At 43.9% G+C, this 13238-nt stretch overlaps 1 pseudogene; it reads right to left on the reverse strand.

Annotated features, from left to right (window-relative positions):
* Window positions 1-11848: 11848 nt before the first annotated feature.
* LOC147701333 (small ribosomal subunit protein uS10 pseudogene) lies at window positions 11849-12208 on the reverse strand (annotated as a pseudogene).
* Between the last annotated feature and the right edge of the window lie 1030 nt (window positions 12209-13238).

Consider the following 13238-nt stretch of genomic DNA (forward strand, 5'->3'; position numbering starts at 1 on the left):
AGTTACTAGTGTCTGCATCTTGTACAAAATAACTTTCCAAAGTTGTGATGACATTTGAACCCCTGCCACCCGGTTGACCCCGCGAGTAGACATTATACATTGGTACGTCTAGACCTTTTGATGAGCTAACCCATATAGCCATGATGTCCGGGCACTCAATAGATAACTAGTCCACCCTTATCCCCTAGAGTTGTCTCACCCAGCAAGTCAGCCCACCAACTGGTCTACCCTCGGTCCCCTTGACGCAGCCTTAAAAAAGTTTAGATAGCCTGGCTTTTTAAACTCCTTCTAAAGACCACGTCTCCTGAAATCTCCACACATCAGTTGACTCTATATATGATGACTAATCTGTTGACTTTGTTTTTGATATTATTCCTGCTATATTCCAAGAGGATAGAGTCATACATGGCTTGAGGGGACTAGGATCTACATTCACAGTGCTAATCAAGGCCTCCTTTGTGTTCACGTTAGCTGATGGAGGAAGACCTGCGCTAGGGGTTCTTAAAAGGGGTGGGACGCGGCCGCCTGTTCTTTCTAAGATAACTTGCACTGCACCAAAGTCAAATTTAGTGGGATTTACACGCAGTTCACTTCCCATGTGAAAACGCCTTGTACCATCAGTCGATGCAGCACATGAAGAAACATCTTCGCTACTCAACATGTTACTACAAGAAGCTTCCAGGTTCCTATAAACCACCCATTTGGCACTATCTCCTACGGACCACAATAAAGTGTCACTACCTCTCAGTCAGTCAATATCTTCGAGAGTTGAAAGTAACTTGAAGCGGTTGCTGGTTTGAACGGGCTAGTCAAACAGATTCTGAACCCTGTTGGAGACCAGCACTTCCTTATATCTAGGCATCTTCTGTGGATTATAAAAAAACCCTAAGGGAAGTAGTTTGATTTACTCTACTACAGGGGGATAGTAACCAGCCATTTCTAAGATATGCTGTTCCAAAAGAGGTGACCTAAAACTCAGAACCACACAATCACCAGCCATAGATTTATGTGAATGGCCTACCCAGTTAATTATTCGCACCATTTTAAATTCATCAAATAATTGGTGTCTAATGCCTGTCTTTTTACTCACTAGATGGAGAGCCTTATTTTTAAGCGCTGACCAGTGCTCTTGAATACCTGGAGGCAATGGGGGCACATTGGCTAGAACTACCGTATAGGGCGTGGCTTCTGGGGGGAGGTGGAGACTAGATTGCATGTTAGTATTGCCTTCAGTACCCGGCTCCACCTGCCTCCTTCTATTACCTTCAACCCCACGTTGCTGCATCAATGTTGCAGAGGTACCATTTTTTGAAGTTAGGGTAGGAAGGCAGACTGTACTTGTCACAGGTGGTGCCAATACAGGACTTGGGCGGGCATTCACCAAATTTTCATGATGCATGTTAGTTACAGCCCCTGAAGTGTTGCATAGAACCCTCCCCCATTAGCGTGTAAAATAGGTTTGAATGAGATTCCTTTGGTTACTACAGGATAGGCATTGTTCGATCTTATTTAGCCTTTCATCAACTAAGTCTAATCTTTTAAATATTAGATCACTAATAGCTGCTATTTGTTCTCTTAATAGGGAGCAAAATTCCTATGGATTAAACTGAATACTTGGGCAGATTACCCTAGGGTTTTCATCAGCCTGCTTGGATTGAGAAGCTATTAAGGTCAATGTTGAATTTACAGCAGCATTAGCAACCGGGTGTTAGCTTCAAAGATATGTACCCTCCTAGATTCATTAATGGTGGCCTATTGCACAGTGGTTCCCAAACTGTGCGCCGCGGCACCCCTGTGCGCCGTTAGGAGTAGCCAGGGGAGCCGCGCATGATGTGGGAGAGATATGTGAATGTGAAATATGTTAGATGTGATTGGCCTGTTTTTGCAAATGAGCGGACCCAGTTGTGTCCTCTGTTCTGCAGTGTCAGTGTTGCACTTTGTACCACATTGTTGTGGGATGTGCTGTGATTGCTATGTGTGTGTGCTGCAGTGTGCCACATTGATCAGGGACATGATCCTGGGTCATTATGGGTGTGCAGTGTGCTACACATCGTTGTGCATGTGTGCCATTGTGCCCATCTCCCCCCATTTCCTGGTCGTTACTCACCCTGTTGATGTTGTCTCAGGTCCTATCGAGCTGTGTCCGAACTTCCAACTCCTTACACCGTCTCCACACTGAAGAGTGCGGCCTCCATTTCTTCCAGCTCCATTTGTGGCACAAGACTTCCACCTCCTGTTGCCGTTTCTGCCTTCCTGTTGGCAGCGGGTTTGTGCTTGGTTTGGCGTTTCACATCATGGCAATGCCTATTGGCCTCCTCCACTGACCTCCTCGACACTCCGACTGCATTATCATTTGTCAAATTGGTGTTCAGTTGATGGTAGTGTTCTGTCACCTCCCTGACGCTGATCTGGTTTTGCAGCAGACTGCACCCTTTCTTCCTCTTCTCCTTGCCCTTCACCGACCCTGAGGTTCCTTGCTGGTGGTCTGTGGGTCTTGTGGAGTTCGTGTTGGCCTTTGCACTTGATCCAGGTGCATCCATGGTGCTACTGTTTTTGGTGTGGTTTTTTTTGCTGTTATGCTGCATTTTCCCGCATGACGCATGAGATTTGCAGGCCTGTCACTGGTTTTCTCTGCTTTTTGTATCGCGATTCGCCTCCTCGCAACTTTTTTGTGTGTCAAGCTTGTTTATCTTAAAGTTTACTTTCAAAGTCAAGATTCGACAGGCAATACATATCAAAGTGTTCATTAACCCGACTTACTTTGTAGCCCTTCAAAGCAATATGATTTACAGGGGCTCCTCGACTTGATCAATAGATGCAAGCTTATGTTCAAGGTCCAATCAAATTCAGTCCCAGTCTGTTTCTATTTTAAGTGAACAACTCACACAGCAAGGATATTCTGTGATAAACTGCGATTTCGATTTGTGTACTGCAGTTTTACGTTTTAAGGTTGACAAACGACAAACGTTCCATTCACTTACTTTTGATTATTCTGCATTCAGCGTTGTTGGTGAATTTATTAAAGCCAGATGAATCTACGACTCCGGTTTCCTAATTATTTATAGTCTGTAGTTCATAGTGTTAGTCACAGTGCATTTTGGGTATTGTAGTGCATCATTCCCGATGCGATATTTCACTGACCCTTTATTGGTTCAGATTATGATATAATGTTTGAGATTCTGGCTTTACCTGCAACCCTTTGCTATTCTTTATCTTTCTTCTGGCGCTTGTATTCAATTCATTAAGCATGCTGTCATATAACATGAGCTCCTTGTGTCTCCTGCTTCTGATTTGACTGGACCCATGAGCAGATGTTGTGAACTGGAATTCCTATGAAATCTGAAGCCGCTTGTCATCCATGCTTACAAATCAATTCCAGTTTCTTGGCCATTAAGTTCTGCCAACTTCAGACAATTCATGAAGACCCCTGACGGTACTGTTGAACTTCAATATTAAATAAGCCTCCCGTTGCAGCAGTCCTGCCTCGGTGTCTTCTCATCTTGGATTCGGTTTAATTACACATAATATGGTCCATTTTAGGTCTTTCTCACTATGGTTCTTTTCCACAAAATGTCTGACCATCAGTGCAGTAGTTACCTTTGTTTTGACTCTTGAACAGTGCTGTACAGTCTGTTGTTTTGCCTCTTGATTTGTCTTCCCAATATATATATTTTATGGCATGGACATATGATGGCATACATAATATTTTTTGTTTTACATTTTGAAAAATCTTTCTGAGTCCATTTAAGGTTATTATGAGCAACCTCAGTTCCCTCAATTGTTGATTCACAGACTGAGAAATTGCCAAGCTTACTGTGACCCTCAATCAGTTTTAAGTGCCATTATGATCTTAGATCCTTTTTTTTGTTGAAGGGGCAATCTCAACCCGCACAATTGTTTTCCAATACTAGCACTTTTTTACCATTAGTTGTAATGGGAATTCCAAGTTCCTAATGCGATGACAATTCCTAAGGATCATTTGCCAGAATTTGCTTGTGTGTGGGCCATATGTGGATGCACAAACCAGTTTATCCAATCACTTTTTCACTTTTTTGTCAAGTGGCAATCCCTGAATGTACACTACGCTCTTTTCATCGCATGTTTGAGTAGTTTTTTGGGGTAGCCGCAATCTTTCAGTTGGTCGCATAACGCCCTAGCATGTACTTCATAATCTTCTTGGCGGGGTAGTTTCACCTGATTCTTAATAGTTGTCCATAAGGCAAATTATACCTAAAATTTCTGGAATGAAAGCTCTTATAATGAAGTATTGTATTCTTATCCGTTGGCTCACTATGCAAGGTCAATTCATTTTTAATGAGTTTAACTTTCACATCTAGGAAATGTTACACTTGTGTTGCTTTTGGTGAGGCTGAATTAGATATCAGAATGTCAACAATTTAACCAACTGCGGAACCATTCTAGGTCTTCTTTTGATTCACTCCATGGACACCAGATGTCATTGCCATAGCGGGAAACTGAGTTGCAAATAGGGATTGTAATTGAAGATGAATTTATCTCCAAATCTAGCCATATACAGTCTGGCTATCCATGTGGCAAAACCACATCCCATTGCAGCCCCTTTTGTTTGGAAATAAAATGTATCTTCAAACTCCAAATCAATCAATCAATCAATCTTGTCATTTGTCAAGCGCACTACTCACCCATGAGCGTCTCAAGGCGCTGAGGTGGGGAATGCTGCTACTGTTCGAAAAGCCAGGTCTTGAGGAGTTTTCTGAAGGTTAGCAGGTCTTGGGTTTGCCGTAGGTGGATGGGGAGGGTGTTCCAGATTTTGCGGCGAGGTGGGAGAATGATCTGCCGCCTGAGGTCGCTCTTCAGAAGCAGGGGACTGTAGCGAGGGCAAGGTCGGCAAAGCGGGGCTGGCGGGTTGAGGTGTAGAAGCTGAGTCGTCTGTTGAGGTACGTTAGTCCTGTGTTGTGGAGTGCCTTGTGTGCGTGGGCGAGGAGCTTGAAGGTTATTCTCTTGTTGACCTGGAGCCAGTGCAGGTCTCTCAGGTGGGGTGTGATGTGGCTGCGGCAAGGGATGTTGAGGATCAGGTGCGCAGAGGCGCTCTGGATGTGTTGGAGCCGTTTCATGAGTTTGGCCGAGGCTACGGCGTAGAGGGCGTTTCCATAGTCCAACCTACTGCTGACAAGGGCCTGGGTGACTGTTATTCTTGTTTCAGTGGGGATCAACTTGTGGATCCTACGGAGCATGCGGAGGGTGTTGAAGCAGGAGGAGGAGACGGCGTTGACCTGTTTAGTCATGGAGAGGGTGGAGTCGAGGATGCCCCCTAGGTGCATGCGTGGTAGGTGGGTGTTTGAGCGGTTTCCAGTGCGGTCGGCCACCAGGCGTCGTCCCAGGCCGATGGATCCGAGGATGAGGACCTCCATCTTGTTCGAGTTCAGCTTCAGTCGGCTGTTCCTCATCCATTCAGCAACGGCCTTCATTCCTTCGTGAAGGTTGGTTTTGGCGGTGTGGGGGTTCTTTGATTAGAGAGAGTATCAGCTGGGTGTCATCGGCGTAGGAGAGGATGTTGAGGTTGTGCCGATGGGCGACATGGGCGAGCGGTGCATGTTAAACAGAGTTGGGCTGAGGGATGAGCCCTGGGGTACGCCACAGATGATTCCTGGTGTCTTCGGAGTGGAAGGGGGAAGGCAGATGCTCTGTGTTCTGCCAGAGAGGAAGGAGGTGGTCCAGTCCAGGGCCGTCTCTTGGATCCCAGCGTTGTGAAGGCGTGTTCATATTGTGTGGTGACAGACCATGTTGAAGGCGGCTGACAGGTCCAGAAGGATGAGGGCCGCCGTTTCTCCATTGTGCAGCAGGGACTTGATGTCATCGGTGGCGGCGTTGAGGGCAGTCTTGGTGCTGTGGTTGCTGCGGAACCCGGACTGGGAAGGGTCCAGGATGTTGTTCTCCTCAAGGTAGCGGGTCAGTTGTTAATTGACGGTCTTCTTGATGACCTTTACCGGGAGCAGGCTGATGGGCCGGAAGTTCTTGAGGTCCAAATAGTTCTTCTTCAATGCTACAGATGCCAGTATAGAATAAACTCTGCTGCAACTAGGTGAAGACGTGTTCTAATTATCAAATTGAATTCAATTTCTTGTAATGCCTCATTCTGAGTATCTGTGTATACAGTGAGACCACATCAAAGGATACCAACCATTGCTGTGAAGGATCGAATTGTAAATCTTCTGTTTTATTAATAAAATCCATTGTATTCCTCAAGTATGAGGGAACTTCTTGTAAAAATCGTTTTAAGAAAATGTCAATGTATTTTTGAATTGTTTCCATTAGTGAATCGCATCCAGACTCAATAGGTCATCCTGGTGGCTCCATTAGTTGTTTATGAATTTTGGGTAAGAAGTAGATCACTGGAATCCTGGAGTATTTTTTGTTTAGATATTCACATTCTTTAGTTCCCAATACTCCTACTTCAAGTCCATCCATTAAAATCCTCGTTATTGACTCTTGTATCTGTCATGTTGGATCATCCTTAATTTGTCTATACCAGACTTGATTGTGTACCTGGTTTCTTCCTTCTTTCAAATACATATCTCTTGGAAAAAGCACTACCACACTGCCTTCATCGGCCGACTTAATGACTATCGAATCGTCTTTCTTAAGATCTTGGATAGCTTTTTGTTGACCTGATGTAAATCATTTTGTACTGTACGAGTTCTTTCTAGTTGTGTTGATGAAAGCACAACTTGTTCAAAAGCTAACATTTCCTTTGGTGTGGTGTGTGCCGGGTGAATGAATTTTGATTTGTTTGCGAGCCCTGAATGTTCATTGGACATAGTGTTCTCTTTAGTGTAAAAAAGGCTTTCAATCTAATTTTACTGAAAAACCCAATGGCTTCTATCTTCAATTGTGCGGTCAGTATGTTTGATGAGTACAAACTTGAGTTCTAACTCTAGAATAGATTCCGTATGGTTTACAAGATATGTGGGGAGAGCATCAGTGGTTGTCTTGAGGCTGTATTCCAATGGTTCCAATAGAACAGCCTTAAGTGCAATTCCGACAAGTCGGAGGTGCTTTTCTTTGGGTATCCTTCGGACCCGAATTGGAATTCTTGGTGGCCGGCGGCCATGTTTCCCCCCTCCGTAGCCTCAACGGTAGCCAAGAATTTGGGAGTGCAGGTTGACACTGATCTTTCCCTGAAACCACAGGTACTTGGCCTAGTGGGTAAATGCTTTGGCCTCCTGAAAATGCTCAGGCAATTCCTGCCCCTTCTGTCTCTGGACCACAGAAGAATTACTGTACAGGCACTGATAGGCTCCCAGTTGCACTACACCAACGTGCTTTACCTTGGCCTCCCGGATTTCCTCCTAACGTGTCTGCAAATTGTCCAAAATTCTGCAGCGTGTGCAATATTTGGCCTCCATAGGAGATCGAGTGCCAATGACCTTTTAAAATCCCTGCACTGGCTGCCAATCAGAAAGCACATTACCTTCAAAGCGCTCACTTTGGCTTTCAAGGCACTTCATGACACTGGCGCCCAGTACATCAGCGAACGGAGGGGTTCCACCAGCCATCTAGAGCACTCAGGTCAGCCTCTCTTGCTTTGGCCGCTGTTCCAGCTATCAGGCGGGCCCGGTGTGGTGGCCGCTATTTCCAACGTTTGGCGCCACAGTTATGCAATGCTCTGCCTCTGTCTCTGAGGACTAATGTCAACCTTCTGGCATTTAGGAAGAATCTCAAATCTTGTTCAGTAGTTTCTTTTCGGCCTGGCTCTCCCGCTCCATACCGCTTTGGGTTTTTCTAGCGCCGGGACACTCCTCGGAGTAGCTGAGCGCTATATAAAACAGATTTTAACATAACATAACATAACAGGTGCTACATTCAGATGAATCACATAAGTGTAGCTGTAGCAAAGGCGTATTCCAAGTAAAGACAAGGGCGCCAAGAATAAAAGACAGAAGATTCAGGAGGTGCTATGAACTAAATAATTAATATAAGAATTAAAGGAAATATTAAAGCAAATGTAGAAGGTGATAGAAATTAATTATGAAATATTTCTTATTTTCAATTACAGATTGCACCCCTGTCATAGCCCTGAGGAGATCCCCAAGAATAATATTGGGGCTTGAAACGTCATCCGCATTATTTAACACTTGGGGAACATATGTAGCTGATTAGAATATACCCGAGGGGAATAATTCCTAAACTTAGGAGCTGGAATAATAGTTCCCAGTGGGCAGCAGCATTGAAAAAGAACTGACTAATTGAAAAACAAATTATGATTATTGTTGCTGCATTTTAAAAAATGATAACTTGTTTAAAACTGTAATTCATGTGTTTGCCAAATTATTGTGTATCTGTTTTGTTTGTAACGTGTTTTGCATTGGATTATGATTTGAACTTGTATGTTTATTGTGAAAAGAAACAGTGTTTTCCCTGGTTCTGACACAAAAGATTCAAAGTAAATGGTCTATACAAAATATGAATGATGATCAAGTAAATATCACATACCAAGTAACCAGCGATTGGTCTCAGTCTGTTCAAGTAAAAAACAGCATTTAACTTGACAGCTAGATAAAATGTTTTTCTAATTTGATAGGCCCTATCTAGTTGTCTGTACTAGGGCCAATCCCTGTTTAAAGTAACACTTTATAAAAGTGGCAAGTAGGAAAATAGCCATGAAAAAAGATGTCAAACAACATTTCTGAAAAATTAGAAATACCTGATGCCCATCCAAGGCCCACTGGATCCCTATGAAGGCAAACAGGTCTGGGCAATATGTACCACCTAATACATACACTGGAAGAAATGGGGCTCACTACACAGACAGAGAGGCTTCACCAAATGGCAGACAAGTATGGTAGACAAGTATGTAAGTATGTATGTAAAGAGGAGCCATGCAGGACAAAGAGAACACATCTACCTTCCTTGAAGTCATTTCCAGTAAGATCCACATTCACAATTGCAGAACAATGATTACACAATATGAAGCTAAAATGAGTCTAGGTACATATATGGGCCTACATACAGCCATTAAAGCTGCAGCAACGATGTTAACATTTTGCTTGCAGCAAACAAATATGTATGGGCTTTACAAAGAGCCTCATGGTGCATGTACATATGAAAACTAACAAAAGTCCACATACACACACACGTACACAAACAATGGTGGACAATAAAATGTCAAAGGAGAAGAAGGCTAAGAACACATTTAAATTGCTGACTGCCCCAAAAATTTAATTGAGAAACAAATTGCCTACATTTGACATGAATTCAATGCAATTCATAGGACTTGAACTTGTCTGGCACAACAGAAATGAAAATGTAAAACATCAATGAAAATAGCTGAGCAAAATAATTATGATCTAGAGCTCACTAGGACCTAAACAATTAACAAGCCAAATATAATATGATCCTAGACACAAAAACATGAAAAATGTGGAAATGCATTCCCTCATGGGCCTGATCTGCATCCATTTAATCCAGGCTTCAGACTGCAAGCTCTCAGGAAAAATAATATCCAGACAGAGGAACAAACATTAAATTGTGTGCCCTCCATTAAACATTATCCATCACAAAGAGATATTATATCAAACATATCTCACACAACACTGGTTGCACATGATGTTTCAAAGGGTGACACCTACCACGGTGTGCTCAATCAAATGCCACCTTTCTCTACATGGTATGGGAGTGCCTGCCACTGGCACGCATTTGGGTACAAGTAATGGAACACATGTTTGCAGTGGTTGACGTGCAACTGTCCTCTGATCCACTCTTGTGCCTGCTAGCAATCACTAAGTTCACCAAGTGCTCTAAATACTATATAACACTGGTAAATCGCATCCCAGCTTTGAACAAGAGATTGGTTGCCATGGCAGGGAAAGCTTCACAGCCATCCACAGTTACTACTAGCTGTCGTGATGTAGCCCATAAATGGGCGCTGACTGAGGCCGATACTAAGGTGCATGACCAGCAGTTACGGGGAGCTGAGGGAGCTGCCACACTCTGGGAAACCTATGTAGTCAAATTGTTTAACAAACTGATCCCACCAACCCCTAATACCTTTGGGTTAGGCAGGGTGCTAATGCTCTACGCTCTGGTTGCTGGCACACAGGAGAACATACATGCCGGTGCAAAGCTGTAGGCCGCAAATCAAGCTGTGGGTAGCCTGCACACAGCCCCCACAAAGATCTCATCACTCAAATGGCACTGTTATACATAGGACGTCACTAATCTGCATCTGCCTACACTGCCTGGTGGCAGCTCCAGTCAGAAGTTTGGAAAGGCTTAATAATATTTTAGTTGACATATGATGCTAGCGACTCTCCCGATGAGTGGGACGCCATTAGGATTGGGGGTCTCTAGTTGGCAGAGGTAGGTACCTTTGTCCAGATAGGGACCCTTGCTCACCTCCTTGGCAGCTTGACACGAGCAGACAGGCTTATCTCAGAGGCAGTGTGTAAAGCATTTGTCAACACATACAGTTATACAGTAAAAACACTACAAATGGGCACAACACAAGTTTAGAAAAATAAGTCATCTTTACTAGACTTAACACAAGACCAAACAACAAAAATCCACAATACTGTAATCGAAAATTAGACTTTAAAATTGTAGAAAATTTCTTTGTTCAATGTAGATTGTAAATGCAACACTTTACTCTCAAAGTACCTTGGATGCGTCACGCGAACCAAACAAAAGGGTCGCAGAGAAGTTGATTTGCCATTCCTTACACTCAGGGGAGTGGGTGCGTCGGTTCCTAACTGCTGCACAGGGGAGTTGAGGCTCGGTTCCTTACTGTGTGGGGAGTTGATGTGTCATTTCTTACAACAGCCCAGTGACGATGCAACAAGGTGTCACCTCAATGTGATGTAACGATCCAGTGCGATGCGACAAAATGGCATCTTTAATGCAAAGCTACTTCATTGCATGCGATGCTTGCGCGCCCGGCGACCATGCGGCAAACTTGCTAACTTCTGAGCAGCGACAGGCCCTGCGACATGCTTCTCCAGTGATGCGACGGCGAACAGCTGCGGTGGCAACACCCTACTTTGGCAATGCGGCGGCAACTGCTGCGGCGGCGACACGCTTCTCCTCGTTGCGTCGCACTCCCATTAACACGCTGTCTTCTCAGAGGACCCAAACAACTGTATGCACCTCCTTGCAGGTTGAATTCCCAGCAAGGGAATTCAGGGGAACTGGTAGTAAAGTCTTGTATCCCTGAGACTTCAGGCAGTAGGCAAGCACACTTCAAGCCCTTGTAAATTCTTCCTCCGGATTATGAAAGGTTCACAAAAGTCCTTTTCCCCTTTCCTTGGCAAATAAGGTAACCAATGCAGGCCAACCCTAGAAATAGCAAAATAGCACAGGGGCAGTCTCCTCCTTCAGCTTCCTTGGTTCTTCTCCTTGGCAAAGGTTTGTCTTCATTCCCAGAAGTGATCTAAAGGTCTGGGGCACAATATTGATACCAGTAAATCCTTTGTCCTCTGGAGCCAGAGGGTGCCTGTGCCCAGCCAAAACCAGTACTGTGCAGCTTCCTGACACGAGGTGGAGACAGCATTGCTGAAACCAGACCTGGCTTAGGTAGCTGAAAGGAAATCTCCTCCCCCTACACTCTATTCCATGAGGGCTCAGGCCAGTGAAAGGAACTCTCCGCCCCCCTACTCTCTATTCAATGCAGGTCCTATTCAGCCTAGCCCTGAACCATCAGACTGCTGGAGCCAAGGCCCTCTCCAGCCTCCTGTCACTCACAAACCAGACATGACATACACAAAGCTAGCAGAGGCATACTGGATGTTTAGGCAAGAAAATACCTACTTTCTAAAAGTGGTATTTTCTTTTCTTTTTTTTTCACAAAAAAATTATCTTTTATTAAAAGATTAAATTATGCATCAGCAATGGTAACTTCCACTTCTACCCCAGGCTCTATACTGATGGATGTAATTTGCTTCACAATTTCAGCAGAGCTGTACAGGTCAATCAAGCACTTGTGAATACGCATCTGGAAACGATCCGAAGTCTTTGAACCTGCACCACAAGGTGTTTTTCGAGTAGTAATTTGCAGAGTCTTAGTAGGCATGTGAACTGGCCCGTTCACTTTCAGGTTTTACTCCTTCATACCTCTTATGAGATCTGCACACAACTTTTCAAGCTACTTCACATTACAACTAGTCAGGGTGATTCGGATACAGTGGATAGCTACTTCCTGTTCCACAGATGCTTTTCCGTCGTCTTTAAATGCCATAGCTAATGTGCTTCCTGACCGACTTATTTGTCCTCAAATTAAGAAACGAACGAACAGCTGTGAGCCACTTAAAGATGTATTTTAACATTCTGAGTTCAGGCATACTAAACTCGAACTGCCCTGAGAACTAAGGAAAGAGAGTGGCCAGTACACTTGTTGATCCAAATATGGTGCTTTGCCGGGTGGCTTGATTTGGGCTGCTCCTGCTACTTTATTCTCCACAGCAGCAAATCCTATTCTTCAGTCTGATACCACATCCTCCTGGAACTCTTTTAGGCTCCAGCCTCGAACCTCATTTTGAACTTCCATAAAAGTGACTTAGTGACTGACTAAATCCGAAAATAGAACTCTTCACCACCACTTCACCCAGCGGCTCCTCGACGATGACGTTCCTTCCGCCAACCTTGCCTACAGCCATGCCCTTCTGAACTTTACCTTCTCAGAACTTTTTCTACAAACTTTCATCTAATTCCCAAAGGAAAGTGCCTATTGGGCCCAAATCCACTCCTTGTATTCAACTGGAGCTTCGACTTTGACCAGGACTCTTGCAACTAGATGTGATCTTTTGGCTCAAGATTTTACTGAAAACTTTAATAAAGTCCAAACTCACATTGTACAGGTTGAATTTTTGTTGTTTTGGTTATAAATATTATATTAGTATATTCTCTATTTTTCTAAATCGACATAGGAATTTTTTCTTATTTTTTGTTTGTGTGCTGCATAAATACTTTACACATTGCCTCTAAGTTAAGCCTGACTGCATTTTGTGCCAAGCTACCAAGGGTTAAGCACAGGTTACTTTTGTGGTGCACCCTTGCAGGGATTGTGGCTATTGCTTGAACAGGGGTCACTCCCACATTCCACCAACAACCCAATTTCTCAGGATATCCCTTTTGTAAATGGTTCTTGTTCATGCTTGTTATGCTGCCAATTCCAAGAATTACACACCCTTTAAGCCCACTATAAAACTGTTAGGTATTTGTTGAAAAACCAGAACAAGTAAATTGAATAAAAAGCTGGCACTGTTACA

Source organism: Lissotriton vulgaris, chromosome 7, assembly GCF_964263255.1.
Source record: "Lissotriton vulgaris chromosome 7, aLisVul1.2, whole genome shotgun sequence".
NCBI classification, from domain to species: domain Eukaryota; kingdom Metazoa; phylum Chordata; class Amphibia; order Caudata; family Salamandridae; genus Lissotriton; species Lissotriton vulgaris.